Below are 13391 nucleotides of genomic sequence, written 5' to 3' on the forward strand. Positions count from 1 at the left end.
CAGGACCTTTCAGTTCTACTGTTTAAGTAGAGGTGTTACACATGCTTATTGGCTCAGAACATAAAAAAGGTGAGAATTTGCAAATTGAAAGTATGACTAGCTTAGTGTGTCAGTCATTTAAAAGACAAGATGCTCGGGAAGCTGGGAGAAAAAGATTATGTGTTTCTGCATTAAACATCTTTGGCACATGTCAGAGAACAGTAGGAGAAACAAGGCTGTACTAATGTAAATGTCTGTTCCCAGTGTATGAGCAAACTCGGAGCACGTTCTGCATGAAGGGGCAAAGGGGTATTTGAATGTTTAATGCAGAAGTATTCTAAGGAAGAAAAGACTGTGGAAGAATTTTACATGTGTATTTTAGTTAAAATCACGAATTTAAAAAGTTTATAAGAGTGCATAGCATTCAAGTTCATTATTAAAATTACCAGTGATTTGGTGTTTACTTCACTCCTACATTCAACCGTCCATTTGTTTACTAAGGAAATTTTTTTCTCCATATTTAAGGTTTCCTTGATTGAAAATTCCATTTAGACTGCTAATTTTCTTTGCATCTTATATGCCGTTTAGTTTCTTCTGATGTTAACCACTTTGTTAAGTATCAACTAAATGAATATATACTCTAATTAGTGGTGACAAAATCTTCAATACTATATAGTTCTGAACCATTTCAAAACTTTCAGCATAACCCTAAATTTTACTATGGTGCAGTAAAACTGAACACCATTTAATTAGTTAACTGTTGTTTTAAAAGGAAGCACCCTGCTATTTGATTATTGTATATGTCGTAAGTAGCATTCATGAGAAAAACTTATTGTAATGCAAAGAGTGATTTATTCTTAGGTGTATCTAACATCTTCAGTTGTCAAGTAACACACTCTCACCCTCTCCCCAACACAAAATGGCTCAGCTAGAAAATCCCCACCCTGGGAAGGCCACATCCCCATGCCCACCAGGGGCAGCTGAGGAGCTGCCATAATCCAGCCAAGACCCCCAAAGCGACGCCCAGACTCATTGCTGAGCCCTTGCAGTGGAGCACAGCTCGTGCTGCAAAGGGCGGACACAGATCCAGAGCCTGCTGCAAGAGGCTCTGTCCAACTTGTCCCTGCCAAGGGAGGTACTTGTCTCTTCCCACCCAGCAGCCCAAGTGGGCATCAAGCCTCTGAACTCCATGTTTGCGGGGCACCTCAGCACCAACATCTGACGCAGAGCGTCCAGGGGACACCACTGGGCTCCACGGAGTGGTGAGCTTTTCTACTTCATCTGTCTCTGTCAATCTCCTTCTGTGCCCCCACCTCTTTTCTACTTCTTTCTCTCTCTCTGCCTCTTATTTACTGTCCATTTAAACCCATACTCTTAACTTTGGCACATGGTCTCACATTTGCACCCAGATCCGGGCAGAGGTGTTTCTGATCATTTTAATAACCAGATCATGACAAGGGGCTAGAAGCCCGCCCCTCCGGGGGCTGCTCCGTGCCAATTCCAGCAGCTTCCGCTGCGGAAGGGCTGCCGGGCGTGGCCCTTTGTGACACGGGGGCCATGTGTCAGGGCCCTGGCTGATGCGGGACATTCTGCTGCCATGGGGCCCTTGTGACATGGCAGGGCCACGCCCACAGGGCCTATATAAGGGGCGCGGGGCCCTGCGCTGCCCAGTCCCAGGTGAGCACCTCGCTCAGCAGGAAGCAGCTCCCGGGACACCACTGCCGTCTTCAAGGAGATCAGACACGGAGCAGGACAAGGCCAACCCCGACTCCCAGGCACCCAGCCTCTTGCCCGGCTGGCCGGCAGACCAGGCCCTCAGCGGGCAGTGGCTGCGGACAGGCGGCGGCTCCGGCCTGCCCCTGTCCCACACTGAGGAGGAGGGGCCCTTGGCCAGTACGGAAAACAACATGGATCCAGAGCTCTCCCAGAGGGGAGACAGTACCGGCCAGGAGATCACAGTCGAAGAGTTTGACCCAAGGCAGGAAGAAGCGACCATCCATGAAGATTCCCCATGCGGAGCTGTGAGACACCAAGAGTGGCATCAGTGGGAGGTAGGTGTGAGAGTCCAGTGGGGAGACGGCACACAGCAAGAGCTGCCGATGGACCGGTGGGTGCACCCAGAGGAGGATGAGGATGCCCAGAGCTGTGCCCAGCAGGGGCCCGCCTCTCCCAGCAGCGTGGGCACCCAGGTGGCAGGAGACACAACCCGCGAGCTGCCCAGCGCCTCTCCTGCCCCGGGGAGTCCCAGAGAAGACGAGCTGGTGGCTGCTGCTGCTGCAGCTGGAGCTGCTGAGGAGGTGGAGGAGCCCCCAGAGCATGTAGTTCCTGAGGTGGGAAAGGCACCAGGTTCTCCAGCTTGCTGTGAGGAGGTGCCATGGGCAGGGACAGAGAGCCCAGTCCCTGCCCCACGCAGCCCCCCAGGTTGCTGCCAGCCTCTGCTGGACTTAGAGAGGCACATCAGCTCTCAGGTGGTGCTGCAGGCTGTGCTTGAGATCCAGGCATCTGGCCAGCAGCCAGAGGAACAGGGGCACCTGGGCCAAAGCGCGGCCGCAGAGGATGAAGCAGCAGCTACAGCGCAAAGGGAAGAGAGCCCCACCTCTGCCCCGCTCAGCCCCCGCTGCCCCGCCAGCCCCGAGCCCGGCCCATTGGGAGTCCAGGCACTCAGCGAGCAGCAGGAGGAGGCACACAGGGCATCAGTGCAGGCAGAGGAAGAGAGTGAGGAGGGGGCCTTGCTTGAGGAGCTTCAGCAGTCTCAGGGTAAATATGCGGAAGACAAAGAGCTGCCCCAAGGAGAAAGCAGCAAATACCCAGAAGGGTCCCAAGCGGAAGCCTGCATTGGTCAGGAGCTGTCCCCCAGAGGAACTAGCAACAGCCATGAAGGGGCCCAAGGAGAATCCTGCATTGGGCAGGAGCTGTCCCCCAGAGGAACGAGCAACAACCATGAAGGGGCCCTAGGAGAATTCTGCATTGGGCAGGAGCTGTCCCCACCAGAAACCAGCAGCAACAAGGAAGGGGCCAAAGGGGAAGCCTGCATTGAGCAGGACCTCTCCCTAGAAGCCAGTAGCTACCACCTGCTCTCTGACTGGGACGAATGCATGGAGGAAGAGCTGTCCCTTGGTGATGCTGAGAGCTGGCAAGAAGTATCGGACTGGGAGGAATACACCGAGCAAGGCCTTTCCCAGGAAGAAGTCGGTAGCTCCCACAATCTGTCAGACTGGGAAGAGTACAGCGAGCATGAGCTTTCCCACAGTGATGTTGGCACTTACCAAGATGTGTCGGATTGGGAAGGGTCCTTGGAGCAAGACCCTTCTCAAGAGGAAGACACTCTTGCCCAGAAGGTGCATGGAGGGAATGAGAAGAGACCCTCCCCGCTGTCTAGCTGGGAGAATGACAGCAACCAAGACTTCATGCAGGACAGCTGGGAAGAGAGCATCGGGGCCAAGGCCTTCCTGCCAGAAGATGATGAGTGGGACGATGTCAGCATCCTCGAGCTCCTTGAAGATGAAGGCAGAGAGCGACAACTGGCAGGTTTGGCAGGAGGCGGGTTCCCCGTGCCGGTCCCTCGCGAGGCTTGGGCTGAGCCGTGCCCCCGATGGCCGCCCTATGCCTCGCCTCCCCACGTGGAAGCCCTTACCCCCATAGTATGCTTGACTCCTCGTGCCTTCCGGAAGCAGGTGCCAGAGGACAGCAGCCTCAGCCAGCAGCGGGCCCCCCGCAAGAAACGCCTCTCCCTGCCTCAGGCGGGCGCTGCGGGCGCTGCGCAGCCTGTTCCGCTTCCCCTGCCTGGCCCCGCAGCCCCAGGATTAGGGCCCTGCCGCCGGCGCCAGCCCTGCCCCGCAGATGCCACCTGGCCCGCAGCCTGCCCAGCGTCCTGAGGGAGCCACACGCGCCGCATTTGCCTGGACATGGCCCTGCAGCCTCTCCTGGGTGCAAAGAGACCTTTAAAGCCATCCAGTCCCACCGGCAGCCGGGCACCACCACCACCATCACCCTGTCCCCGAGTACTACATGCAAGTGACTCGAGCACTTCCAGCCACTGTGACTCCACCACCTCCCTGAACAGCTTCTTCCAATGCCTGACCACTCTTCCACGGAAAAATTCTTTCTACTATGTCATCGGAAATGCAATCCAAGGCTGTGTCCTCCTCTTCTCCGGAAAGGATGACATGTGATCTTTTGGGATTTTATCCCTGAGGAATGGGCACAAAAAGGACATATTCTTATCAGGACACTACTACGCACTGCCGGACCGCGACAAGCGCAATCCTTCCCAGACAAATCGCAGTTGCGTTAGAAAAATAGTAATAGAAAAACAAACCAAAAAAATCCTCACGCCAAAAAAGACACAAACCCCACCAAAATGAACACAAAAAGAAATACAACAAGAAAAGGAATAAGTAGAAGGAAATGAAGAAGATGAAGACACAGTAGCAGTAAATAAGAATAGGAAATAGGAATAGGAATAGGAATAGGAATAGGAATAGGAATAGGAATAAGAAGATGTAGAAGAAAAAATAGTTGTAGAAAATAAAATGAGAAGAATAAGACAATGAAAAAAGTTCAAGTAGCAGAACAAGAAGAAGAAGCAGCACGTAAGAAGAAATAGTTCTAGGAACAAGAAAACGAAGAAAAACAAGTAGAAAAATAAGAAGAAGAAGAATAAAAATAAGAAGACTAGGATGAAGAAGAAATAGTAGTAGCAGTTAATGCAATAATAGTTATAAGTACAGATAGAAGAAGAAGGATAGTCGTAGTAGCAAATAATTCTAATAAAAATAAACATAAATAAATAAAACAATGATGATGACAATATTAATAATATCAAGTTAAAATACACATCCACACATGTTCTTGGGTCACAGTATAGTTTGGGTTGGGACAGATCTAAAATATCATCTAGTTCCACCTGACTATCTTATGCACTCTTTCTCTCTCTCTGAGTTCTCACTCCTATTTCTTTCTGTGTCTCTCACTCACAGTTCTTGTGAAGTAAAATCCATGCTAAATTGACACAGTGCTGCAGAAACCCAGCGAGCCCGCACAGCCCGGCACCGCACCGGGAGCGGCCGCTCCCGGTTGCGCATCGGGCTCGGGGAGCGGTGAGGGGCAGAGCTGCCGGCTCTCAAGGGCAATCGGCCGTGATGCGCCCTGGATCGGAACAAAGGACAGGGACGGGTTTCTCGTGTGCGTCCCAAAGGATTTATTCCCCCAAGGGCTGCAGTGGCCAAAACCCAAAGAGCCCGCGCTTGCTTACGCTGTCTATTAAACGGGGGAGGAACGGGGGCAGGATACAATTCTTGGGCCAATCTGGGCTACAACGGGGAGAGGAGTAAGGAGGGACTCACAATCTGACCACCTATAGGGAAGGCAAAGGGAGCGGCAAGAGTCACATGGGCCAACGGAGGAGCATCGAGATAAAGGGGAATTCCCAGGTGGGGGTTAGGAGTTACAGGGAACCCTCTGGAAATAAGAGAAAGGACTAAGGAGGATTGACATCATGTAAATGAGGTAACAGGTGGATCTAGAGGGTGAATGGCAGCTGGGCAAGGGAGGAGAAACTTGGGGAGAAACCACACATATTGGGGAGGTAACAGGATAAACTATTGGGAGGATAACTCAACAATAACTTATCAGAAACAAACCACCGCATTAAATAAAATCTGGATGTTGTCGTCATATGGTCTCACTTGTGCCTCAATTTGGGCACAGGCATCTCTCCCGAAGCCAACTGAAACACATTCTCTGCCCAGCCCGTCTTCATAGCACAGGTGCTCCAGCCCTCCGAGCACCTCCCTCACTCTCCTCTGAACTCATTCCAGCAGGTCCATGTCCTCCTTCTGCTGGAGCCCCAAGACACAGATGTAACGCTGCAGGTGGGCTCTGAAAAAATGGACTAGAGGGCCACAATCACCTCCCTTGACCTGCTGCCCTTCCCTCCTTTCCATGCAGCCCAGCACACGGCAGGCTTTCTGGGCTGGCAGCACAGATTGCTGGCTCACGCTCAGCTTCTCCTCCATCCACACCCCAAGCGCTTCTCCTCAGCCCCTGCCCCACTCAGCTTCCTGTCCCCTCAAAGCCCGTGCTGAGGGGGAGCTGCAGCCACTCTCTGCGTCAGTGCCAAAGCCGTTCCAAGGCAGAGCCCTCCCTGAGGGACAGCCCTCATCCCCGGCCTGCACCTGCACATGCAGCCGCTGGCCACAACTCCCTGGCTGCGTCCATCTGGCCAATTCCTCATGGCCAGCATAGCCCACCCTCCAAAGCCAGGCCTGGGCAGCCTGGGACTCGGGCTGTCTGTGTGTGCCACTGGGCATCACAGGAGCACTGGGCACATTCAGCCCTGTCAGAGACTGAAGTGTTATGGGCAACGGCATAACACTTGCTAGGAAGGAGATCTGCCCATTATGGCAAAACAGAATAAAGAGGTTGAGACCACCCAAGCCCACCCCTCCTTCACCTGACTGCAGCTTTGGCCTGCGACTTGAGCTGCCTAACAGAACCTGCCATACCATCAAGGTGACGCGGTTGTTCAATGACCTCTGCTCTAGGGACAAGGAAACAAGGCTAAGGCAGGACTCCATGTATCCGCAAGAAAGCCAATGCCAGCAGCTGTCCTGAAAATCACCTTGGGCCAGGCTCGGGCACGGGAGGCCATAGCCCACAGCCTCATCTTCTAAGGACACGTTTGCACACATTCCCCACAACCAGGAAGGGAGGTGCAGAGTTCTGGGGCTGTGTTGCAACCTCTGGTCACAGGCAGTGAACACGCACCCTCCCTCGCACAAACTGGCTCAGCTGTAAAATCCCCACCCTGGGAAGCCACATCCACTTGACATTCCTGTCAGGGGCCAATGAGGAGCTGCCATAATCCAGCCAAGACCCCCAAAGCGACGCCCAGACTCATTGCTGAGCCCTTGCAGCGGAACACAGCTCGTGCTGCAAAGGGCTGACACAGATCCAGAGCCTGCTGCAAGAGGCTCTGTCCAACTTGTCCCTACCAGGGGAGGTACTTGGCTCTTCCCACCCAGCAGCCCAAGTGGGCATCAAGCCTCTGAACTCCGTGTTTGCGGGGGACCTCAGCACCAACATCTGACGGAGAGCGTCCAGGGGACGCCACTGGGCTCCACGGAGTGGTGAGCTTTTCTACTTCATCTGTCTCTGTCAATCTCCTTCTCTCCCCCAACTCTTTTTAATTTCTTTCTCTCTCTCTCTCTGTCTCTTATTTACTGTCCATTTAAACCCATACTCTTAACTTTGGCACATGGTCTCACATTTGCACCCAGATCCGGGCAGAGGTGTTTCTGATCATTTTAATAACCAGATCATGACAAGGGGCTAGAAGCCCGCCCCTCCGGGGGCTGCTGCGTGCCAATTCCAGCAGCTTCTGCTGCGGAAGGGCTGCCGGGCGTGGCCCTTTGTGACACGGGGGCCATGTGTCAGGGCCCTGGCTGATGCGGGACATTCTGCTGCCATGGGGCCCTTGTGACATGGCAGGGCCACGCCCACAGGGCCTATATAAGGGGTGCGGGGCCCTGCGCTGCCCAGTCCCAGGTGAGCACCTCGCTCAGCAGGAAGCAGCTCCCGGGACACCACTCCGCCTTCAAGGAGATCAGACACGGAGCAGGACAAGGCCAACCCCGACTCCCAGGCACCCAGCCCCTTGCCCGGCTGGCCAGCAGACCAGGCCCTCAGCGGGCAGTGGCTGCGGACAGGCGGCGGCTCAGGCCTGCCCCTGTCCCACACTGAGGAGGAGGGGCCCTTGGCCAATACGGAAAACAGCATGGATCCAGAGCTCTCCCAGAGGGGAGACAGTACTGGCCAAGAGATCACAGTCCAAGAGTTTGACCCAAGGCAGGAAGAAGCGACCATCCAGGAAGATTCCCCATGCGGATCTGTGAAACACCAAGAGTGGCATCAGTGGGAGGTAGGTGTGAGAGTCCAGTGGGGAGACGGCACACAGCAAGAGCTGCCGATGGACCGGTGGGTGCACCCAGAGAAGGATGAGGATGCCCAGAGCTGTGCCCAGCAGGGGCCCGCCTCTCCCAGCAGCGTGGGCACCCTGGTGGCAGGAGACACAACCCGCGAGCTGCCCAGCGCCTCTCCTGCCCCGGGGAGTCCCAGAGAAGACGAGCTGGTGGCTGCTGCTGCTGCAGCTGGAGCTGCTGAGGAGGTGGAGGAGCCCCCAGAGCCTGTAGTTCCTGAGGTGGCAAAGGCACCATGTTCTCCAGCTTGCTGTGAGGAGGTGCCATGGGCAGGGACAGAGAGCCCAGTCCCTGCCCCACGCAGCCCCCCAGGTTGCTGCCAGGCTCTGTTGGACTTAGCGAGGCACATCAGCTCTCAGGTGGTGCTGCAGGCTGTGCTTGAGATCCAGGCATCTGGCCAGCAGCCAGAGGAACAGGGGCACCTGGGCCAAAGCACGGCTGCAGAGCTGGAAGCAGCAGCTACAGCGGAAAGGGAAGAGAGCCCCACCTCTGCCCCGCTCAGCCCCCGCTGCCCCGCCAGCCCCGAGCCCGGCCCATTGGGAGTCCAGGCACTCAGCGAGCAGCAGGAGGAGGCACACAGGGCATCAGTGCAGGCAGAGGAAGAGAGTGAGGAGAGGGCCTTGCTTGAGGAGCTTCAGCAGTCTCAGGGTAAATATGCGGAAGACAAAGAGCTGCCCCAAGGAGAAAGCAACAAATACCCAGAAGGGTCCCAAGCGGAAGCCTGCATTGGTCAGGAGCTGTCCCCCAGAGGAACTAGCAACAGCCATGAAGGGGCCCAAGGAGAATCCTGCATTGGGCAGGAGCTGTCCCCCAGAGGAACGAGCAACAACCATGAAGGGGCCCTAGGAGAATCCTGCATTGGGCAGGAGCTGTCCCCACCAGAAACCAGCAGCAACAAGGAAGGGGCCAAAGGGGAAGCCTGCATTGAGCAGGACCTCTCCCTAGAAGCCAGTAGCTACCACCTGCTCTCTGACTGGGACGAATGCATGGAGGAAGAGCTGTCCCTTGGTGATGCTGAGAGCTGGCAAGAAGTATCGGACTGGGAGGAATACACCGAGCAAGGCCTTTCCCAGGAAGAAGTCGGTAGCTCCCACAATCTGTCAGACTGGGAAGAGTACAGTGAGCATGAGCTTTCTCACAGTGATGTTGGCACTTACCAAGATGTGTCGGATTGGGAAGGGTCCTTGGAGCAAGACCCTTCTCAAGAGGAAGACACTCTTGCCCAGAAGGTGCATGGAGGGAATGAGAAGAGACCCTCCCCGCTGTCTAGCTGGGAGAATGACAGCAACCAAGACTTCATGCAGGACAGCTGGGAAGAGAGCATTGGGGCCAAGGCCTTGCTGCCAGAAGATGATGAGTGGGACGATGTCAGCATCCTCGAGCTCCTTGAAGATGAAGGCAGAGAGCGACAACTGGCAGGTTTGGCAGGAGGCGGGTTCCCCGTGCCTGTCCCGCGCGAGGCTTGGGCTGAGCCGTGCCCCCGATGGCCGCCCTATGCCTCGCCTCCCCACGTGGAAGCCCTTACCCCCATAGTATGCTTGACTCCTCGTGCCTTCCGGAAGCAGGTGCCAGAGGACGGCAGCCTCAGCCAGCAGCGGGCCCCCCGCAAGAAACGCCTCTCCCGCCTCAGGCGGGCGCTGCGGGCGCTGCGCAGCCTGTTCCGCTTCCCCTGCCTGGCCCCGCAGCCCCAGGATTAGGGCCCGCCGCCGGCGCCAGCCCTGCCCCGCAGATGCCGCCTGGCCCGCAGCCTGCCCAGCGTCCTGAGGGAGCCACACGCGCCGCATTTGCCTGGACATGGCCCTGCAGCCTCTCCTGGGTGCAAAGAGACCTTTAAAGCCATCCAGTCCCACCGTCAGCCGGGCACCACCACCACCATCACCCTGTCCCCGAGTACCACATGCAAGTGACTCGAGCACTTCCAGCCACTGTGACTCCACCACCTCCCTGAACAGCTTCTTCCCATGCCTGACCACTCTTCCACGGAAAAATTCTTTCTACTATGTCATCGGAAATGCAATCCAAGGCTGTGTCCTCCTCTTCTCCGGAAAGGATGACATGTGATCTTTTGGGATTTTATCCCTGAGGAATGGGCACAAAAAGGACATATTCTTATCAGGACACTACTACACACTGCCGGACCGCGACAAGCGCAATCCTTCCCAGACAAATGGAAGTTGCGTTAGAAAAATAGTAATAGAAAAACAAACCAAAAAAATCCTCACGCCAAAAAAGACACAAACCCCACCAAAATGAACACAAAAAGAAATACAACAAGAAAAGGAATAAGTAGAAGGAAATGAAGACGATGAAGACACAGTAGCAGTAAATAAGAATAGGAATTAGGAATAGGAATAGGAATAGGAATAGGAATAGGAATAGGAATAGGAATAGGAATAAGAAGATGTAGAAGAAAAAATAGTTGTAGAAAATAAAATGAGAAGAATAAGACAATGAAAAAAGTTCAAGTAGCAGAACAAGAAGAAGAAGCGGCACGTAAGAAGAAATAGTTCTAGGAACAAGAAAACGAAGAAAAACAAGTAGAAAAATAAGAAGAAGAAGAATAAAAATAAGAAGACTAGGATGAAGAAGAAATAGTAGTAGCAGTTAATGCAATAATAGTTATAAGTACAGATAGAAGAAGAAGGATAGTCGTAGTAGGAAATAATTCTAATAAAAATAAACATAAATAAATAAAACAATGATGATGACAATATTAATAATATCAAGTTAAAATACACATCCACACATGTTCTTGGGTCACAGTATAGTTTGGGTTGGGAAAGATCTAAAATATCATCTAGTTCCACCTGACTATCTTATGCACTCTTTCTCTCTCTCTGAGTTCTCACTCCTATTTCTTTCTGTGTCTCTCACTCACAGTTCTTGTGAAGTAAAATCCATGCTAAATTGACACAGTGCTGCAGAAACCCAGCTAGCCCGCACAGCCCGGCACCGCACCAGGAGCGGCCGCTCCCGGTTCCGCATCAGGCTCGGGGAGTGGTGAGGGGCAGAGCTGCCGGTTCTCAAGGGCAATCGGCCGTGATGCGCCGTGGATCGGAACAAAGGACAGGGACGGCTTTCTCGTGTGCGTCCCAAAGGATTTATTCCCCCAAGGGCTGCAGTGGCCAAAACCCAAAGAGCCCGCGCTTGCTTACGCTGTCTATTAAACGGGGGAGGAACGGGGGCAGGATACAATTCTTGGGCCAATCTGGGCTACAACGGGGAGAGGAGTAAGGAGGGACTCACAATCTGACCACCTATAGGGAAGGCAAAGGGAGCGGCAAGAGTCACATGGGCCAACGGAGGAGCATCGAGATAAAGGGGAATTCCCAGGTGGGGGTTAGGAGTGACAGGGAACCCTCTGGAAATAAGGGAAAGGACTAAGGAGGATTGACATCATGTAAATGAGGTAACAGGTGGATCTAGAGGGTGAATGGCAGCTGGGCAAGGGAGGAGAAACTTGGGGTGAAACCACACATATTGGGGAGGTAACAGGATAAACCATTGGGAGGATAACTCAACAATAACTTATCAGAAACAAACCACCACATTAAATAAAATCTGGATGTTGTCGTCATACGGTCTCACTTGTGCCTCAATTTGGGCACAGGCATCTCTCCCAAAGCCAACTGAAACACATTCTCTGCCCAGCCCGTCTTCATAGCACAGGTGCTCCAGCCCTCCGAGCATCTCCCTCACTCTCCTCTGAACTCATTCCAGCAGGTCCATGTCCTCCTTCTGCTGGAGCCCCAAGACACAGATGTAACGCTGCAGGTGGGCTCTGAAAAAATGGACTAGAGGGCCACAATCACCTCCCGTGACCTGCTGCCCTTCCCTCCTTTCCATGCAGCCCAGCACACGGCCAGCTTTCCGGGCTGGCAGCACAGATTGCCGGCTCACGCTCAGCTTCTCCTCCATCCGCACCCCAAGCGCTTCTCCTCAGCCCCTGCCCCGCTCAGCTTCCTGTCCCCTCAAAGCCCGTGCTCAGGGCGAGCTCAAGCCACTCTCTGCGTCAGTGCCAAAGCCGTTCCAAGGCAGAGCCCTCCCTGAGGGACAGCCCTCATCCCCGGCCTCCACCTGCACATGCAGCCGCTGGCCGCAACTCCCTGGCTGCGTCCATCTGGCCAATTCCTCATGGCCAGCATAGCCCACCCTCCAAAGCCAGGCCTGGGCAGCGTGGGACTCGGGCTGTCTGTGTGTGCCACTGGGCATCACAGGAGCACTGGGCACATTCAGCCCTGTCAGAGACTAAAATGCCAGGGGTAATGGCCTCAACACTGCTAGGAAGGAGATCTGCCCATTATGGCAAAACAGAATAAAGAGCTTGAGACCACCCAAGCCCACCCCTCCTTCACCTGACTGCAGCTTTGGCCTGCGACTTGAGCTGCCTAACAGAACCTGCCATACCATCAAGGTGACGCGGTTGTTCAATGACCTCTGCTCTAGGGACAAGGAAACAAGACTAAGGCAGGACTCCATGTATCCACAAGAAAGCCAATGCCAGCAGCTGTCCTGAAAATCACCTTGGGCCAGGCTCGGGCACGGAAGGCCATAGCCCACAGCCTCATCTTCTAAGGACACGTTTGCACACATTCCCCACAACCAGGAAGGGAGGTGCAGAGTTCTGGGGCTGTGTTGTAACCTCTGGTCAGAGCAAATGAGCTGATTGATTTCTTACTTGATTTTAAATCCAGCTTGTTTTGTAATTATTTCCTTAGCAAGAAAAACTATCTACTTTGTTTTCATTTCATCAGAATTTTAATGTTTAGTTGCTAATGGGAAAAAAAAAATCAGCTATATATTTCTGTGTTATTTCTCAAATCTATGTTATCGTCTTCAAAATATAAAACAAGTGGTATGTCTGAAAGTTTTATTCTCACTTAGATATCATTTTTGATATAATTTAATATCTGCAGTTTATAAAATTCCCGACGTATTTGTGGACTTTTGAATTTCATTGGGAATCTTCTGCAACTGATAGTGATTAAAGGCAAAAGTTATCTTTTCCAGAGTAGGCCTTGCTTCCATTTTGTCTAAAACCTGGCAGGGGTGTTATAGAAGCCATAGTTATAAGTACCAATATCTAATCCTGTTGGCACAAAATTGTGGTTTTCATGAGTGAATGAGACATAGCTTACATATTTCATTGAGTAGAAGGGAGTGTCTTGGGAATTCAGTATTCCTGGATTTAATTCTGTGATGATACTACTCCAGGAATTGAAGGGAAGGAAGAAGAAGATACTTTTTCTAACAGTGCTTTTTGAGATTACTTTGTAAAGGCATTCAAAGTATTTATAATCATGTACAGAAAGGAGTTAATGGATGTGAAATTTTATGTCTACTGGGTTCATCTTACAACCTCACAAAGTGGCACCTAGCTGCTCAAAGTAGCCTGGTATTAACCTTATATAAGAATAAGCTACCATGGAAAAG

Source organism: Hirundo rustica, chromosome 5 (genome assembly GCF_015227805.2).
Source record: "Hirundo rustica isolate bHirRus1 chromosome 5, bHirRus1.pri.v3, whole genome shotgun sequence".
NCBI classification, from domain to species: domain Eukaryota; kingdom Metazoa; phylum Chordata; class Aves; order Passeriformes; family Hirundinidae; genus Hirundo; species Hirundo rustica.